General features: G+C 44.6%; 1 long non-coding RNA gene across 2 annotated transcripts in view; it reads left to right on the top strand.

Moving 5' to 3' along the window:
• The window catches only part of LOC122237915, a 34,858-nt gene extending 20,442 nt beyond the window's left edge, over window positions 1-14,416 (top strand). For both annotated transcript variants that reach the window (XR_006216679.1, XR_006216680.1), the window contains exon 3: window positions 14,250-14,416. This is a non-coding gene — a long non-coding RNA (uncharacterized LOC122237915). The remainder of the gene's footprint in view (window positions 1-14,249) is intronic.
• Window positions 14,417-20,293: the final 5,877 nt, after the last annotated feature.

Raw genomic sequence — 20,293 nt, 5'->3', positions numbered from 1 at the left:
AGACTCTTCTCCAAAGAACATACAGAAATGGCCAAAAAGCACATGAAAAATGCTTGAAATCAGGGGTGCCTGGGTGGCTCAGTCGGTTAAGCATTGGACTTTGGCTCAGGTCATGATCTCACTGTTCGTGGGTTCAAGCACCACTTCAGGCTCTGTGCTGAAAGCTCAGAGCCTGGAGCCTGCTCTGCATTCTGTGTCTCCCTCTCTCTTTGCCCCTCCCCCACTCACACTCTGTCTCCATCTCTCTCTCTCAGAAGATGAATAAACATTTTAAAAAAACCTTTTTTTTTAAAGAAAAATGCTTGAAATCAGAAAAATATAAATCAAAACCACAATGAGCTACCACTTGAGATGTCTAAAATCAAAATGTATACAAGAATGCTTATAGTAGTATTATTCATAATAGCCAAAAGGTGGAAACCCAAATGTCAATCCACTGATGAGTAGATAAGCAAAATGTGGTCTATGCATACAATAGGATATTATTCAGCCCAAAAAGGGAGTGAAGAACTGATACATTCTGTAGCGTGGATGAACTTTGAACACAGCATACTAAATGAGAAGCCAATCATAAAGGACTTCATGTCATATGACTTCATTTATATGAAATGTCTAGAAAAGGCAAATCTACATGGAGAGACAGAAAATATATTGCTGATTTCTCAGAGCTGGAGGGTATGTATGGTGAAGATTAGGGGATGATTACTAAAGGATATGGCATCTCTTCTTGAGGTAATAAAAATGCTCTAAAATTTCTTGTGGTGATGGCTGCACATCTCTGTGAATGTGCTAAAAACCATTGAACTGTACAGTTTAAATAGGCCATGGGTATGGGATGTGAATTATATCTCAACAAAACTGTTACAAGGAGAGGGCAGAGAGAGGGAAAAGCTATAAGGGCAGACATACAAGTTAATGTAGGGGTTCGTGCTTAACCTGTAGTAAGCCATGTTTCAGAGAATTGCTCTAAATCAGCACTGTTCAATAGAAATTTCAGTGAGGGGGCGCCTGTCACTGAGGGGGCTCAGTCAGTTAAGCATCCGACTTTGGCTCAGGTCATGATCTTGAGGTTCATGGGTTCAAGCCCCGCGTTGGGCTCTGTGCTGCCACCTCAGAGCCTGGAGCCTGCTTCAGATTCTGTGTCTCTGTCTCTCTCTCTGCCCCTCCCCAGCTTGCACTCTGTCTCTCGTTCTCTCCCAGAAAAAAAGTAAACATTAGAAAATAAATACATAAATTTTTTTTTTTAAACTGTAAATGTAAGCATGTGTATTTAATGAGAGTTGCAACAACTAATGGCTGCATGTGAAACACTGCAAATTATGTGAGCCTCTAGAATCAATCACTCCACCTTTACTGCTTGGATCAATTTTTAAGTGTCGTGTTTTTCTTACAAATTTTTAATAAAAACGGTGATTATATGTTCTTCAAGTATAATCCTAAGATTCTTACTTAGCTTGAGACCTTTAAGTTATCCACTGAGGTAATTAGGGAGTAATCTTTATGTATCTGGAAATTTTTCAAAGGAAAAATTTCAAATTTGTAAATAAAGAGAAAATAAGGCCCATGCTCATGTTGTTTTGGCCTACATCTTCTTGTCCATATAAACACACATAGCTTCAAAAATGCTGATTCGAAGGGGCACACGCACCCCAAAGCTTATAGCAGCTCTATCAGCAATAACCAAAGTACGGAAAGAGCCCAAATGCCCATCGACTGATGAATGAATAAAGAAGATGTGGTGTATATAAATACAATGGAATATTACTCAGCGATCAAAAAGAACGAAATCTTGTCACTGGCAGCAACATGGGTGGAACTAGAATGTGTTGTGCTAAGTGAAATAAGTCAGTCAGAGAAAGACAAATATCCTATGATTTCACTCACATGTGGAATTTAAGAAACAAAACAGATGAACATGGTGGAAGGGAAGGAAAAATAAGATAAAAACAGAGAGGGAGGCAAACCGTAAGAGACTCTTAAATAAAGAGGACAAATTGAGGGTTGCCGGAGGGGTGTTGGGTGGGGGAATGGGCTCACTGAGCGATGGGCATTAAGGAGAGCACTTGTTGGGATGAGCACTGGGTGTTGTATGTAAGTGAGGAATCACTGGGTTCTACTCCTGAAAAACCAATATTATACTATATGTTGACTAACTTGGATTTAAATAAAATGAAAAAATGAAGAAAAAAATCATTAAAAGTAAATAAAATGTTTACAAAATTTAAAAAGCAAACACATGTATCTTTAGGACACTCGGTGAAGATAGTAAAAACCGATCTATTATAAACATTGCCTAATAACATGCCTGGTAAGATGAATTATGTGTATAAAATTAGAGTTTCAAAGGGTTTAATAGCATCGGCATTTAAACATTATCTGGGCACAAACCAATCCAGGCAAGTCATGGGGGAGCCCTGGGAAGTAAGAGGCGATGGGCCGTCAGGGCCTGCGGGGAGGGGTCCCCACCGCGATAGCATGGGACCTGTTCAGGATTGCCATGGGGCCTTGCAGGGTAGGGCTGTGCCCAGGACAAGCCCTGTACCTACTGGTGAGCTTTGCCACAACGAGGAAATGATAGGCCTCTGGGTGATCCTACAGAGGACTGTGAGCTCCTGGCTGAGGGCTTGAACTTTGCTCTCCCAGGTGACTTGTGATTTGCCTTCTGTGCTGGCTGTAGAGCCCCTAGAGATTGTCCCCACTCTAGGGGGTGCTCTGGTTTGTGGAAAAGACTACTAACATTTGTACACAGTTGGCTTCACCTTTTGGATACTTCCGGACTTTATGCAAATTCCTAGTGTTTGTAATATTACCTTTGGGCATTGTTGTTATAAAATATATGAGACCAGTTAATCATGCAGCCAAGATAATGGACATTTCTTGTTTTCTTGTACCTTTGCTTGTATCTTAATAAATTAACTATTCTCTTCTGTTTTAATTAAAAGACTTTATTTTTTATAGCATTTTTAAGTGTACAGAGAGTTCTTAGGGCACCTGGGTGGCTCAGTCAGTTATGTGTCTGACTCTTGATTTCAGCTCAAGTCATGATCTCATAGCTTGTGGGTTTGAGCCCCACATCTGTACTGTTAGTGCACAGCCAGCTTGGGATTCTCTCTCTGTGTGTCCCCAGTTCATGCGCTCTCTCTCTCTCCCTCTCTCAAAATAAATAAATAAACTTTAAAAACAACTTTACAGAGAGTTCTCATCTACTCCTACCCCACCCCTACCAAGCCAACACAGCTTTCCCTATTATTTACATCTTGTATTATAATGTACCTCTTTTATAATTAACCAATACTAATACATTGTTATTAACTGAAGTCCACGGTTTCCATTAGGGTTCACTCTTTGTGTTGTACCTTCCATAGGTTTTGAAAAATGTGGAATGACATGTCCATGATTTTTGTATTGTGTCGAATAGTTTCACTGTCCTGCAAAACCTCTTCCTCTAGTTTTCAGTTTAGTTTTAGTTGTATTTCTTTATATATATATATATATATATATATATATATATATATATATATGAGACAGAGGGAGACAGAGTGCGAGTGGGGGAAGGGCAGAGAGAGAGAGACACACACACACAGAATCTGAAGCAGGCTCCAGGCTCCAAGCTGGCAGCACAGAGCCTGATGCGGGGCTCGAACTCACAAACCGTGGGATCATGACCTGAGTCGAAGTCGGACGCTTAACTGACTGAGCCACCCAGGCGCCCCTTTTAGTTGTATTTCTGACATCCAGCCCCAAATTGAGAACCAGGTGGATTTTTTTATTTTCCCAAAATGGCCTAAATGGTTTTTGACTACCATTTTTGATTTTCCCAAAATGGCCATTTGGTGATATCCGGAGGAATATACATGCCTCCAGCTCGAGTAACATATGCAGGCTCCAAAGGCAAGAATCAACACCCAAGTGCAAAAATGCCCAGAGGTGGGGAAATTTTATTCCATTTGCATAACTAGTTGCCTCACTTGCAACCAGCATAACCTTCAAATATCTATAAAGGTGTGGTAAAGACATTACACATTGCTGGGTCCCTATGAATTGGATTTTCAGTGCTTGTTGACTACATCTTCATAAGCATGTGTATTTTCAGAGTAGGTGAAGTCATTCCCTGTCACAAAGCACTCCCTTATCCTGTCAAAGACATCAGGACAGTATGTCATTCTTTCCAACCTGGAGAGTGATGTCAGCTCACTCCGCAGACAGAGGCTCACTTTATTGAACTGTTTTTGTTGTTGTTGTTTTGTTTTAATTTTTTTACATTTATTTATTGTTGAGAGACAGAGAGAGACAAAGCATGAGCGGGGGAGGGACAGAGAGAGAGGGAGACACAGAATCCGAAGCAAGCTCCAGGCTCTGAGCTGTCAGCACAGAGCCTGATGTGGGTCTCGAACTCAGAACCACAAGATCATGACCTGAGCCGAAGTCAGTCGCTCAACCAACTGAGCCACCTAGGAACCCCTATTGAACTGTTCTTTTGCCTTATCAGGCTGGTTTTTGGGGCCATTTACCAGTTTCACTATTCATATCTATATCTACATTTCCCAAACACAGAAATGTGAAACACATTGATACAAGTGTCAAAGCCAAATTGGCTAATCTAGTGAGTGAAACTGAAACGTTTTGGTCTCTTTCCTCTTTACTCATGAGAATTCATTCCTCTGCGCAAAGCAAACAAACAAAAAATACCACTGAATCCTTATGAAATAGCTCCTGGAAGGCCTCTGCATTTTCATGTTATATCCCCATGAAAGGACACTACTTCGGGTGACAATACATCCTAGTTTTCCCAGCACAGTCCTCGTTTATGCTGTTGCCTGTGATGGTTAATTTTATGTGCCATTTTGCCTGGGCCACAGGAGGCCAAGATAGGTGGTTAAACATTATTTTGAGTGTGTCTGTAAGGGTGTATGTCTAGATGAGATTAAGATTTGAGTCTGAAGACTGAGTATAGCAGACTGCTCTCCCCTCTGTGGGTGGGCCCCATCCAATCAGTTGAAGGCCTCAATCCAGCAAAAAGGCGACTGAGGCAGAATTTTCTCTTTTAGTCTTTTCCTGCCCTCCTCACACTAGCTCTCCTGGATCTCAGGCCTTTGGATTCGAACTAGAACTACACCATCTGATCCTGGGTTCCCAGCTTGCTGACTGCAGATTTGGGATTTCTCAACCTCCATAACCATGGAAGCCAAGTTCTTACAATAATTAATTAATTATTAATAAAGAAATAAATATCCTATTAGTTGTGTTTCTCTGGAGAACCTTGACTAATGCATTATTCCAGTGTAATTTTTCATAACCCCTCCCCCCCATTTCACTCTCAAAGGTGTTCCAGTTTAGAAGATAGATTATATGGCTACCCTAACTCTCAGCCGTCACGTTCTGATATGATCAGCACAGCCTTCTCTAGCACAGACAGCGTCCCCCTGAACTACGGAAGACTCAAGACAGGACATCTCATTTTAGGCCCAGCTTGCCCCTTGCTGGCCAAAGCCCGGTGTCTGCTTCCCTCATCACAGGCAAACTGGAGCCCGTGACTGCACACGGGACTGAGGGGAGACAACCAGAGCTGCCTTGGGATATGGATGGAAGCAGAGAGTGGGACTCAAAAGGGAGAGGCTCACTGCTGTCATCTGAGTGGTTGTGCAGAAAACCACAGGCCCAATCAGCCTGGGATCCAAGCGGTCTGAACACGAATCCTCCTCCTGCCTTTACCAGGACTTATCTGCAACTTGTTCCAACTTTCTAGGCTCTGTTTCTTGATCTTCTAGAATAGGGTCAATAGCAGAAAGACAGAAAAGCATAGTATTGGTTAGATGTCCCTGAGACCATAGAGTAATTAAGCTTTTGACCTCCGGAGCCAGACTGTCTGGCTTTGAATTCCAGCTCTGTCACCTACTAGCTAGGATCCGGGAGAGTTACGGAATCTCTCCAGGCTTGAGTTTCCATCTCTGTAAAATGGGGATGGTGATGATAATTGTGTCTGCCTTATAAGATTTGGCAGAGGAAGAGGGGAGGTGAGAATGTGGGGTTAGAGTTTAATGGGGACAGAGTTTCAGTTTTGCCAGATGAAAGTGTTCTGGAGATGGAAGGTGGTGACGGCTACATAACGTGTGAATATAGTTAATGCCTTGGAACTGTACACTTAAACATGGCTAAGGGGCGACTGGGTGGCTCAGTCGGTTGAGCATCCAGCTTCGGCTCAGGTCATGATCTCATGGTCTGTGAGTTCGAGCCCCGCGTCGGGCTCTGTGCTGACAGCTCAGAGCCTGGAGCCTGCTTCGGATTCTGTGTTCCCCTCTCTCTCTGCCCCTCCCCCTCTCATGCTCTGCCTCTCTCTGTCTCAGAAATAATAAACATTATTTAAAAAAAATGGCTAAGATGGGGGGCACCTGGATGGTTCAGTCGGTTAAGCATCTAACTCTTGGTCTCAGCTCAGGTCATGATCTCACAGTTTATGAGTTCGAACCCCCGGTGGGGCTCTGCATCAACAGTGGGATTCTCTCTCTCCCTCTCTCTCTCTCTGCCCCTCCCCTGCTTGCACTAAGTAAATAAATAAATAATGGTTAAGATGGTAAATCCTATGTTATGCATATTTTACCACAATTAAAAATAATTTATAAAAGCTTAGAGCATGAAAGCATGATGTAAGTGAACTAAGTCAGAAAAAGAAAAATACCATATGATCTCACTCATGTCTGGAACTTAAGAAACAGAGCAAATGGGCAAAGGGAAAAAGAGAGAGAGAGAAACCAAAAAACAGACTCTTAACTATAGAGGACAAACTGATAGTTGCCAGAGGTGAGGTAGGTGGGACAGTGGTGGAAATAGGGGATGGGGATTGAAGAGTACACTTGTCATGATGAAAAATAAAATTAAATGAAATGAAAAAATTATAAAACCTTTTTTGAAAAAAGATTTAGGAGAGGAATACTGAGCTCATTTCTGAACCGCCCCTGGAAGAGTGCCTGTCACCCATGAGCCTTCCCTGAGGACTTGCTGTGCATATCGTGAGCTGGGTGACATGGAAAAACTTAGCTTGACTGCTGGACTTCAATCCCCTTACCCACAAACTAAAGTCATGGCAAGAATTAGAAATAAAGCAGGTACAACTGTTTGACACGCAGTCCTATCCTTAATAAATGGTAATAGCTGTTAGCTCAGAAACCACTGGAGTATGAAGCTGACTAGGGCTGGGGGTAACCCACCCTGCAGACAAGAAGGAAGGCGGTTTTCCCAGACACCCTCTAAGTTGGAGCAGGATCTTGGTTCCAAAGCAAACCTGAGGGGCAGAAACATTGCAACAATACAAAGGGGAAAAGACAGAAACCTTGTCAGTTTCCCTCCACGGTAAAAACTGACCTCCAGGCAGGGGTCGCGGGGTGAGGGGTGAATTACACCGTCTTTGAAGAGTGTGTCTGGATTTAACAAGATGCACGTATCACGGAGCATGTATCAGGAGTGTATCAGGAGCGTGTTCCTGGCCAGAACACACGCACCGCGGTCTTTCAATGAATGGTCCCCTCCCTGAGCCTGCCCCTCCGTCTGGGATGCACAGGTGGGACCTCCTCTATCTCACAGACCAAAGTTGCTGGTATTTGTCAGATACTCTGAAATCTTCCCAAATAGGGCTTCCTCAAATGAAGGGAAGGTGCGGGAGTGGGATGAGCTTGGCTTTGGGCAGGATTGGGAAAGTCAAACACCATCTCTGCAGCGAGGGCTGGAGGGGGAAGAAAGCGCATGCCTGGCTAGAGCCCCCAGTCATAGTCTCTGCACCTCTGAAATGCTTCTCCCAGCAGAGCACTGCTCTCCCAGCTTCTCTGAAGCAGGGTTCAGTTTCCTGATATGAAAGACTTCCTTTTCTTCTTGAATGGCTGTCACCAGCTGGATACTTCCTAGAAAGGAAGGAAAGCAAATTATTTTGAATCTGAGACCAAAGGGGACCTAGCCTAATTACTATCCACTCCCCCACTTCCACTATACAATGAAATTACTTTTAATAATGATCATGTAATATCCAGTAGTAATCTGGATTCAGTCTATAGTTTCAAATCACACAACTTTGAGGACAAAAACATTTCAATTTAACATTATTCAAATTTAGTAACCTATTTCATGGATGAACAAAATTTCCCTTGCCACTAGAAGATATTAGATCTCACATTTTTCTCTCTGTTTTACTGTTAAAAATTCTTTTTTATTGAGATGTAACTGACATATAACATTGTATTAGCTTTAGTTATACAACATAGTCTGATATACTAGGAATTGGTCAGAACAGTAAGTTTAGTTAACATTCATCACCTCACACAGTCACAAATTTTTTTCTTGTGATGAGAACTTTTAAGATCTACTTTCTTGGCAACTTTTAAATGTACAACACAGTATTCTTAACTACAGTCACCATGCCATATGTTACATCCTGTGACTTATTTACCCTTTAGCTGGAACTGTTTCAAAATTTTTTTTAACGTTTTATTTATTTTTGAGACAGGGAGAGACAGCATGAACAGGGGAGGGTCAGAGAGAGGGAGACACAGAATCCAAAACAGGCTCCAGGCTCCGAGCTGTCAGCACAGAGCCCGACGTGGGGCTCGAACTCACGGACCACAAGATCATGACCTGAGCCAAAGTCGGCTGCTTAACCGACTGAGCCACCCAGGCACCCCTGTTTCAAATGTTTAACTCAAACAAAAACTCCCAAGTTTGTATCACGTAGAATGTAAAAAATGAAACCTCTCAAGGCCTATTCTTCATCCTTACAATCACTGTGTTATCACGGTTTATTTTGAATCTATCATTTTTTAATTTTTTAAAAATGTTTACTTATTTTTGAGAGAGTACAAGCAGGGGAGGGGCAGAGAAAGAGGGTGACAGAGGATCTGAAGCACGCTCTGATGTGGGGCATGAGCTCACAAACTGTGAGATCCTGACCGGAGCCGAAGTCTGATGCTCACCCAACAGAGCCACCCAGGCGCCCCAATTATTTTTTTATTTGTTTTTTAAGTAGTCTGTACACCCGATGTGGGGCTTGAATTCATAACTGGGAGGTCAAGAGTCACGTGCTATACTGACTGAGCCAGCCAAGCACCCCTTGAGTCTACTATTTAAGCAGAGTGGTTGGAGACCGTCGCTTTACAGACCCTTGCCATGTGTCTGAACTGACAGAAATGTACAAAAGAAGGAAAATGCAGAGAGCTGGGTCCATGTGGCAGGAACTTCTGCACAACTGGGAGTTCTCTGCATTAGCTTCCAGACAGAATACAATTGCTGATGGATAAATAGGAAAATGTAGTGCAGGAATGCAACCAATCCCGGAGAAGCTGGTGGGAGCCCTGGGAGAGAGTTCTCATTTCGTTGTGAAGGGCAGGACATCTTGGAATAGGTTCGCCCCAAAGGAGGTGCCTGTACTTTAGAAAAAGAAAAAAAGAAGAAGAAGGGACGTCTGGGTGGCTCAGTCAGTTTAGCATCTGACTGCCACTCAGGTCATGATCTCCCCGTTCATGGGTTTGAGCCCTACGTAGGGCTCTGTGCTGACAGCTCAGAGCCTGGAGCCTGCTTTGGATTGTGTGTCTCCCTCTCTCTCTGCCACTCCCTGTTCACGCTTTGTCTGTCACTCTCTCTGAAAAATAAACATCAAAAAATTTTTTTAGAAAAGAAAAAAGAAAATGTACCAAGTGGAACTTATGTATATGTTACTAAAATGCAATCATACCTGCAGAAATTGTTTAGAACTTCGAACAACAAAAGATTTTTTTTGTGTGTGGAGAATTTTATCACTGACATCATTCAGAATTTCTGGTACAGAGTGATCCGAAAAACTGACTTTTAAGTTCTCTGCAAAAGATCCATTCCTTACTGCCTGCCCCACAGTCACACTGCTGTCACAGCTCTGTCCTTGGTTTGTCACTAGTTTAAGAGGTAGCCTCAAAGCTACAAGGTTATACATCTGTCTTCGTTTAAACCAAGTCTTGAAGTTGAGCATTTTTATTTTAGATGTAAGATCCCTCAAGGGTGAAAGGGCAAACAAATGGAATGTTGCTAAATTCTTTTTCTCAGACATCAATACTTAAGATTTTTAGAGCATGTTTTACAAATACGGAATTTTTGCGGGGTGGGGAGGCGGGGAACTGGACAACAGCTTTTTCAAATTCCAGAACCGGGTTTGCCGCCCTCTGGTGGACAGTTTGAAATAGAAATAGCAAACAGAATAAATCAAGATAGCTTATGTTGTTTATTAACTGCCGTGTTTGAGCTCAGCCCTTTGTATGCATTATCCCAGCCTTACAACCGTCTATAAATTAGGCATCTGATTCCAATTTTACTTATTATAGAACTAACTCAAAAATGTCAAGTAAATTGACCACAGCCACACAGCTAGCAAGTGGCAAAGCTGGGATTGAAGTTAGTTTTGTCTCATAACAGAGCCAAGTTCTTAAGCACTACGGACATAATACTGGCTCTGCATCTTAGAGCCGTGGGGCTGGAGGAGGGCCCACCCAAACTGTGCTTCCAGAACTATAGTTAACTGCCCGATTGTGGTGGTAAGATTTAAAAGTAGTTTTTTGATGTTCACTTAAAGGTTGTGATTTGCTCTCAAAAGTAAGCCACCGTGGCTTGGTTTGTCACTATTTTCCCATGCTTTTGGTACTTTTGTGTCTTCACATGCTCTGCTCAGTTCATGGCCATGGCTTATGGTGTCTAGCAATAGTAACTTTCAAACTTTAAGGAACGTTAGCAACATACTTCATCTGTGAAGCCCTGGCAATCTTAGAACCATAGAATTGAAATGAGCTAGTTCTGGAAGGATCTTGGGGGTTGTCCAATTTAGTGGTTTCCCAATGTGTGTATCTTGAAAGCCCATGGAGGAGGTGTTGGCTGTTACAATGATTGGAGGGTGGCTACTGATGTATAGTGGGAGGGACACTGAGTGTCCTTCGATGCCAGCACAGGTTACACAAGGAAGAATTTACCCAGGTCCCATAAGACTTTCCAGTGTCCTGCCAGACATTTTGAAAGAAAATGTCCACTCCAATCTGTCATGGGATTTCAAGATCTGGGAAGTCTGTTCCACGACAGTTCATCACTCCCAAATCCCACGTCATCAAAAGGAATTGTTTCAACACTACACTTATAAATAAAGCCTGGATGATTTGCAAGAATATTCTACTTCCTGGGGTGCCTGGGTAGCTCAGTCAGTTAAATGTCCGACTGTTGATTTCGACTCAAGTCATGATCTCACAGTTTGTCAGTTCAAGCCCCGTGTCAGGCTCTGCATTGACAGCGTGGAGCCTACTTGGGATTCTCTCTCTCCCTCTCTCTCTTTGCCCCTTCCACGCTTGCACACGCATGTGTTCACACACACACACTCTCTCTCTCTCGCAATATAAATAAATAAACATTAAAAAATATTCTACTTCCTTTTTCTGTATAGTCTATAACTTTTCTTGGCATCTTATCCCTACCTAAGGTTTTTCCTCTTTGTCCTATCGTATACAAATCACTCAGCTTTGTTAATACTAACCATGAACATTTATCCTTCTGTGTAACATTCTCCTGCTTTCTTTTCCTCTGTCCTTCTAGGAAATAGCTCCTGATCTCCCAACTTTTGTTAAATCTTAGCTTATTCATTGTGAGTGGGAGCAGTAAACCATTTTCAAATGTCTCACCATATAGTTCTGTTCTTAAAATATTTGTATTAATAGAAAATTCAGGGTATAGTAAGCTGACAGACCAGGAGATGACTACTATTGAGATGATAGCTTGTTACTCATAGATCCCAAGAGAAGGGGGTGCACTGTGCTATGGGGAGCCCACTTGGGGAAGCACAGGGTAGGTCAGGAGGCAGAGGGAACAAGGAAGAAATGTGCACATGGGTCTCTATTGTGGTTTCCACGGGAAGGAAGAAGTGAGGCAGGGGAAGCAGGCTTTGGATTGGCTAGTCTGAAAAACTTCAGTAGGCTCTGGGGCATAACAGCTGTCCCTAGCTGTTGGTACCTGACCCCACAGTGATAAGGGCAGGTAGATGGTGGCCCGGAGTGCGCAAGCCTAACTTGGTTGGGTTGTAAGCTCTGGACTGGTTGGTTTGCATTTTAGAAGCCTGCTCTGGGGCAAGTTGCTTACAAGCTCTAGAAATTCACTAGCTCTGAGACAGGCGGAGACCCCTCTGTGGTCAGCAAGCCCCCAGATGTCAAAGCATCAGAATACAGACCATCAAAGACATGGTTAATACACTGCCCAAGCCTTTGTGTACTACAATATGTATTATTTTCTCATAACCTATTCACTTGAACTTCCTATTTAAATTACTTTTAGAGCATGAGAGTGGTTTATAAAAATTAGGTCTACAACTAGTTGTCTACATATCTGTGTATCTATGATTTTCATTTTCAGATTGCCAAGAGGATGTTTCAAAAGTTCATTTCAAAACAGGGCATAGGGTCGGATGAGATTGGGAGCCGTAGATGTGTTACGGATGATGAACCTGGGACCTGGGGAGCCCACGTGACTCTCCCAGGATGACAGTGGGTTAGCAAAAAGTTGGGACCCAGCGCTCGCTCCAGCTTAATCTCTGCAAGGCTTTCTTTGGCACCAAGCTGCCTCGGTTGAGTCAGAACTGCCCCCACAAAAAAAGTAGTATTAGTGCGCTCCGCAAATACCCGCAGTGAATACCTATAGCACTCGATACAAATAATGAGTACGTAACAGCAAAAATTTGCCCCAAAAATCAAGTTTGTATTTCATCTTTTGGTAAGACTGGGGAGGTAGAACACATGTAGCCCATTCCCTGCATCCTTTCTGCCCTGTTTCCTCCATTTCTGTGTTGGTCAAAAAGAAGCAATAGGTTTGCCCTGCCTTTTTTTTCCATCTTTTTAGCAGCCCAACTTCCTCATAACATCCTTCCTGACCTACTAACGGTGAAATCGTCACGGTCTCCCAAAGACTTCACCTGGCCTGTGGATCCCCTCCACCAGGGCTCCTTCAGTTTCCTGCAAATTGCCCGGGGCTGCTGTAAAAATGCAGTCAGTGTTTCTAACAAGCCCCCAGGTAATGCTGAAGCTGCCCAGACAAGGGCACCTACTTAGAACAGAAAGACTCTCCGAATAAAGCCACGGGTCTCAAACCGGCTTATCAGTAGGGGTATCTATCTGAGCAGCTTCTTAAAAATACAGCCTCCCAGCCCCCACTTCATACCTATACTATCATAAGAGGTGATAAAAGCAGAGCCCAGAATATGAATTTTTAGAAGCTCTCCAGAGAGCTCGATAATCAACCAGGTTTGGAAACGCTCTCCCCAGCAACAATACAATGTTGACCTAATGCCTATGAGTACTACAACGATGTTATAACTTAATTTGGAATTGGCTTTCAGAGGTAAGCATCTTGCAGGCTGCTGCAAACCCTGAGTGATCGTTCTGTTCTGTATTTTCATGCTCAGGCCAGATTCCAAGAACTGTTCCTTCCCACACAATTACAGGACCGAACCAGATGGGGAAATGATCTAAAACAATCTTGTGGTGTTAATATCTTATTTACATGTATTTATACATCTCTTAAGATGATCATAGTAGTTGCCAGAAACCCAAATTGAAACATTTCACTGCATTAGGATTTTAAAACTAGGGCACTGGTGTGTATTTTACCAGAAGTTTATATTTGCATAATTATGAGTAGCCTGCATTTTCTTGAGCCCCTGTCTGTGCCTTCATCAAAGGCTTGAAGACAACCTGGCCTCAGAGGGAAATTCTTACAGAGGGAAATTCTTAAAACAGTCTATTCCTCCCACCAGAGAAGGGGGGGGGTGGGGGGGGGGAGATAACAGTGGAGGGGAACCCCAAATTAGGATGCTGCTATTTATGCTGAAATTTCGGTGCCCTCAAAATCCATGTGTTGAAATCCTAACCCCCAATGTGACAGTGTCTGGAGGTAGGGCCTTTCAGAGTGATTAGGTCATGAATGGGATTAGGGCCCTTATAGAGAAGACCCCAGAGAGCTTCTCCACTCCTTCCACCATATGAAGACATGGCGAGAAGACAGCTGTCTATGAACCAAGTAGGCTCTCACCAGACACTGAATCTGCTGGTGTCTTGATCTCGGACTTCCAGCCTCCAGAACTTTGAGAAATAAATTTCTGTTGTTTATAAACCACACAGTCTATGGCGTTTTATTATAGCAGCCCAAACAGACTAAGACAAATGAACTTCTGAGCTGCAGAAACACTTAAAAAAATTTTTTTTTCCCATTTTTTCCAGAAGAGCACACCAGAGAACTGCAGTGATGGACTGTACCAGCTACAGCCATAGTTCATCGAATCTGACAGAGAAATAACACTGAGGCCCAGATGGGAGGATTCAGGCGGGTCGTCGGGGCTGCTGAGGAAATTTTGGAAATGTCTCCGGTGGGACGAGGAGTTCCAAAAGGCAAGGTCATTTTTTCCAGCCCAATATGCCACTGTGGTTAGGGACGTACTCTGCCTTCAGGCTCAAGTGTGTTCCAGAGAAATGCACCTTCCATTTTCAGATGGCAAGTCAGTGTTCCCAGGGGGCTGTTATGCTCCACAGACAACTGCTCAAGACCCTGTGTAGCTGGTCCCTGTGTGGGCTTGGCAGCTCAGCCCTGGGCTCCACGAGGCAAGGTCAGGGCTTTTGGGTTCACGCCTGTCTCCCCAGCATCCAGTACGGTGCCTCACTCATGGCAGCTATTTAATGAACAAGTGTCGACTCATGGAATGGACTAGATGTTATGTTTGTTAATTGCAGAGGTGCCTGATGCACCTTCTAGTTTCCACATTCTTCAGGAGTTAGGACTTCACAGGGAGGTATTATTTTTATTTGACTTTGCATTAAGCAAGTCTTTTTATTCTGATGCCTTGACATCTGGGCCTTGCTGACCCTGAAGCAATGGCGCCTCCCATGGCTACCAGTTCTTAGAGTGAGGGAGTCAGCAACAATCATGACTTTCTTATGCAAACCAGCCAATCTGGAGCCCACATCTCCAACCACCTCCTCTATTAGGCTATCTATCACTCTCTAGGCCTTTATCCACCTGCCCTACTCACCCCCAGGGCCAGTACCAGACAACTAAGGAAGCGTCTATGACCCCAGAGCCCACTGAAATTATTCAGAATAGCCAATCCTATGTCCTGCTTCCCCTGTCTTAACCACTTCTTCCCACGGAAACCACAATAAAGACTTTTGACTATACTTCCCTCCACTGTTTCTGCCCCCTGACTGACTCTGGTGCTTCCCCATGTGCCCCCCCACCAAACACACACACAGCTCAGTGTCCTCTCTCCTCTTGGAATCTGTGAGTAGCAAAAGATCCTTTCAGGGGCACCTGGCTGGCTCAGTCAGAAGGGCACGCGACTCTTGATCTCGGGTGGTGAGTTCAAGCTCCATGCTGTGTGTAGAGATTACTAAAAATTTTTAAAAATGTTAATTGCTTAAAAAAAGAGAGATATCATTCCAATGGCAATCTTCCATGATCTGTTAGCTTTACCATACTTGAATAATCATAAAACCTACATTTTTAAAACAGACATATTGTGAAATCACAGGATATCAGACCTATTTATAGTCAAGTGTAGATTTCCAGACAATTTCAATGATCTGGAAGGAACATTTACTGTGGATAATAAGTAGTGCAGTATATTAAGACTGTTTAGGGTTCATCCCAGCCAGGGGTCAGTCAGAGCAGCAAAGCTGCTAGAATCTAGATCTCATATATATACCATCAGGGTGTTTGCACGGCAAACCATGTTGACAGAGAGCAGGGTATCGTCCTCTGCAATGAAGGGCAGGTCTGTTTGCTGCCTAATGTGAGAAAGATAATGCCTCCCCTGGAGCAATGTTCAGACATGCTTACTGTCCACCATAAAGGACAGGCTCACAGGGAAGCCTGGGTGGCTCAGTTGGTTAAGCATTTAACTTTCACTCAGGTCATGATCTCACGGTTCACGAGTTCAAGCCCCTCATCGGGTTCTCTACCATCAGCACAGAGCCTGCATGGGATCCTCTGTGCCCCTCTCTCTCTGCCCCTCCCCCCACCTCAAAAATAAATAAACATTAAAAAAAAAAAAAAAGACAGGCTCACAAAGCTTGAGCTTACTCCCAGTAAAGCCACCCTATGCCTCTACAGCCAGTACCTGGCCCTCATCACATGGCCCTGTGGGAACTGGGCCCTGGGAGATGAGCACAAACCCCAATACTCTGGGTACTGCTGTGGCTGTAATAGGATCCTTGGTCTCTGACCCCGAAGTCCTGTATCTTCTACCAGCAAACATGAGGCTGTGCAGGCTAACTCATAAGCTTGTGAGGAGGGTACAATCTCACGCCCTTCACAGTTGCTGGTACTCCAGCCTCCTGGGGAGGGGGAAAGGGTCTCACTCCCCCTTCTGTCACTGGTCTGTGAGGCTGTCTTTCTTAGCGATTGCTCTGTGCCTACCTCTGGAGGAACAGGCATCCGGAGGAGTCACAGCCAGCCTTCTTGTGCTGACCCAAAGAAGAGTCATTGACAATTGGGCCACAGAGGCCACACCACAAAGCCAAGTGACAGAGGGAACTCCTTTTGGGAAAGCCCCTTTATTAGTCTGCTAAGACTGCCATGACCAAGTACCACAGACTACGTGGCTTGAACAGCAGACACATTTTCTCAGTTCTAAAGACTGCAAGTCCCAGACCAAGGTGCTGGCCAATTTGGTTCATGATGAGAGTGCTCTCTCTGGCTTGCAGATGGCCACCTTCTTGCTCTATCCTCACACGACCTTTCTTCTGTGTGTGTGTGAAGAGAGAGAATGAGCCAGTGTCTCCTCTTGTAAGGACACCAGCCCTACCGGGTCAGGGCCCCAACCTTGTGATCTCATTTAACCTTCGTTGCCTTCCTAAAGGCCCTATCGCCAAATACAGTCACACTGTGGGTTAAGGCTTTGACATATGAATTTGGTTTCGGAGGGGGGAAGACACAATTTAGTCCATAGCAGTTCCCACATGGCTGTGAGGTAGGTCGGCCACATTCACAGTCTTAAAAACATGATAAAGCATCTTAAACCATCCACCTGGGGGAGGAAGAGCAAAAGGTAATCCTCGGGAAGACAAATGGAGAGAAGGACGTAGCAAGTGCTAGTAGCCCTCTGGCTTCTGAGTTGAGCTTCCTGCAGTTTTCTTCATGTTTTTTGTCTGGTCAAGTCACAGTCTCCTGCTGTGGTGTCTCCCTGTAGAAAGCCATTGCCCACTTTGTGCCTTGGAGGAAGTGTGCTGAAGAGCAGGCCATTGAAATTCTTTCTACATCATAGCTTCGAAAAGAAACCCAGAGGAGCTGACCGATGCCCAGGAAGAGCTCAGAGCACCCAGGGGCTCTGGCCCTGCCCTCACGCTTGCTCTAAACACACCCACTGTCCTCTCTCATCTGCTGTGGCGACTCCTCGACCACCCCAAACTTCTACAGTCCTCCCCTTACTGTTCTCTCTGGCGACTCCCTGCCTCTGCCCAGCCTCTGCCCCCTGCCTGCTCACCCCTGCTCCCCTCCTTCACTTGGCTGATTTCATAAAGATTACCTCGGACAGTAGCTTTATTCATAATTGTCAAAACTTAGAAGCAACCAAGCTGTCCTTCAGCAGGTAAATGGATAAACTGTGGTGTGTCTGCAGGATAGAACAGTATTCTGTGCTAAAAAGAAATGAGCTGTCAACCCATGATAAGACAGGGAGGAACCTTAAATGCATATTACTGAGTGAAAGAAGCCAATTGGAAAAGTCTTATATTGTATGACTCCAACTATATGACATTCTGGAAAAGGCAAAACTGTGGAGACAGTAAAAAGACCAGTGGTTTCCAGGGGTTAGGGGGAAAGGAAGGGTGAGTAGGGGGAGCACAGAGGACCTTTAGGGCAGTGAAACTACTCTGTATGACATTATCAAGGTGGATATGTATCATTACAAATTTGTCGAAATCCATAGAATGTACAACACCAAGAATGAAACTTGATGTAAACTACGGACTTTGAGTGATAAGGGTGTGTCCAGGCAGGTTCATTAGTTATAACAAATGTACCCCTCTGGTGGGGGATATTGATAATGAGGGAAGCTTATGTATGTATGGGGGCAGGGGGGTACATGGGAAATCTCTGTACCTTTTAATCAATTTTGCCATGAACCTAAAACTGCTCTAAAAAGTAAAACCCAGTAATAAAATGGAATAAATAACTTTTAAAAGACTCACCTAGATAAAAGACATCATCCTTTCTAGACTCGATGCGCTGGAAAAATTGCAAGAGAAAATCTTTTCTGGCTCAGTGAAACATTTCTTTCTGGTGGAGGTTCTTCCTCCTTAGAAGAAACCTGATAGTTTCCAACTTACTTAGTCCTATAGGTAAGGCCAAAGGAATAGGCAAGAAGCGAATCTCAACATCCCAACCTCAATAGCTGGAATAAGTCACCTTCCTCTGTGGTTCCACAGCACCCTGTGTTTACCTAATGGACAGTAGTTATGCAGTGCTTGCTATGTGCCAAGTTGTGCCAAGAAACTGTACTATAATTCTCATCATATCCCGTGAAGTAACTATTATTACCTCCACTTGGCAGACAAGGAAACTGAGGCGTGACAAACTTGCCAAAGAGCCACCAGTTGGTAGGTGGAGGGGCCAGGAGTCAAATCAAGTCATTTTCCTCCAGTGCCCGGTCCCCCACCACTGCGCCTTATGGTCTCTGCATAGACGTTTTTGCCCTGAGATGCGACTGCCGGCCTCCTTTGCCAGCCCGTGGACCCCATGGAGGCAACACTGCATCTTTCTGTATTTTCAGCCCCTTAAGAACAGCACATATCAGTATTTCAATATGTATTTTTGAAAAAAAAAAAAAGCAGGTTGATTTGCACTTGGTAAGACTGGGTGAAAATGGCATAGCCATCCATGTCCCAGGGCGGGGGGAGGGGGCGGGGGGGGGGACAGATGGCACAGTCAGGTTAGACTAATCGAGGAGCGTTTAATGGAGGGACTATTTGCAAAGCTATGGCCCAGGGAAGTACCCAGAGCCTAGTCCCAGCTGGCTTTCTTGCTGTCTATAGAGTTGAAGGGGGCAAGGGCAGGGAAGGGTTACCCGAACCTGGAGACGAACAGGGTGTGCAGAGAGGGCTGCCTGACCAGAGCTGGGATCTTCTGGTTGAAGGACACAGCCAGCCTGCAATGACCCTGCAAGGGGAGGTGAGGAAAAAATACTGTGATCTTTCACACCTGGCCTCCAGGAGACTGCTGGGACAAAATATGTCCCCAGTGAGAAGCTAGGGAAGAAGAGAAGTGCTGTTAGTGGCACACGTAAAGGATTGTGGGTTTTCAGGGAAGGCAGTGGCATTTGTGGGTAGGTTTTGAAAAGACGGAGATGTGGGGAGAGGATTCCTCCCTGAGAACACAGCAGGGCAAAGGTGCAGTGAGCCAGGAGCACAAGTGTGTCCGTCCCACGATGGCCGCTCGGTTTGGTCAGAGAGCAGAGTCGTTGATGGTGGAGCTACAGGGACGGGCTGTTTACAGCCACAGTGAGGAGGTCCTTGAGTGCCAGGCCAAGGGTGCAGAAATGTTTCTGTAAGATGCTGAGCAGGAGGGCAGTGTGCTTACACTGTGCTTGAAGAAGACTGTAGCAGGGGCAGCATGATGATGGCCACCAGCTTTGAGCCAAGGGATGGAGAAATAGGTAGCAGGCCACCACAACATCGTGTGCTATGGGCTGAATTGTGATGACCCCCAAACTCCTATGTTGAAGCCCTAACCCCCATACCTCAGAATGGGAATGTATTTGGAAATAGGGTCTTTAGTGAGGTAATTAAGTTAAAATGAGGCCATGTGGGTGGGCCCTATCCGATCTGACCAGTGTCCTACCAGAAGGGGATATCAGGGGGCACCTGGGTGGCTCAGCTGGTTAAGCGTCTGACTTCAGCTCAGGTCATGATCCCACAGTTCATGAGTTCAAGACTCACATCGGGCTCTGTGCTCACAGCATGGAGCCTGCTTGGGATTCTCCCTCTCCCTCTCTCTCTGCCCCTCCCCTGCTAGCGTGTGCTCCCTCTCTGTCTCTCAAAATAAATAAACATTAAAAAAAAGAAGAAGAGGAGGACATTAGGACACAGGCACACACACAAAGAGAAGACCGTGCGAGGACACAGGGAGAAGACGGCCATCCACAAGCCGAGGAGATTGGCCTCAAAAGGAACCAACGCTATGGACACCTTGATCTTGGACTTCTAGCCTCCAGAACTCCGAAGAAAGAGATTTCTGTTGTTTCAGGTGCCCAGTCTGTGGTACTTCATTACAG

This window comes from Panthera tigris, chromosome B1, assembly GCF_018350195.1.
Source record: "Panthera tigris isolate Pti1 chromosome B1, P.tigris_Pti1_mat1.1, whole genome shotgun sequence".
In the NCBI taxonomy this organism is placed as follows: Eukaryota; Metazoa; Chordata; class Mammalia; order Carnivora; family Felidae; genus Panthera; species Panthera tigris.
Note: the sequence above shows the minus strand (reverse complement) of the source record. Positions and strands in the feature narration are given on the sequence as shown.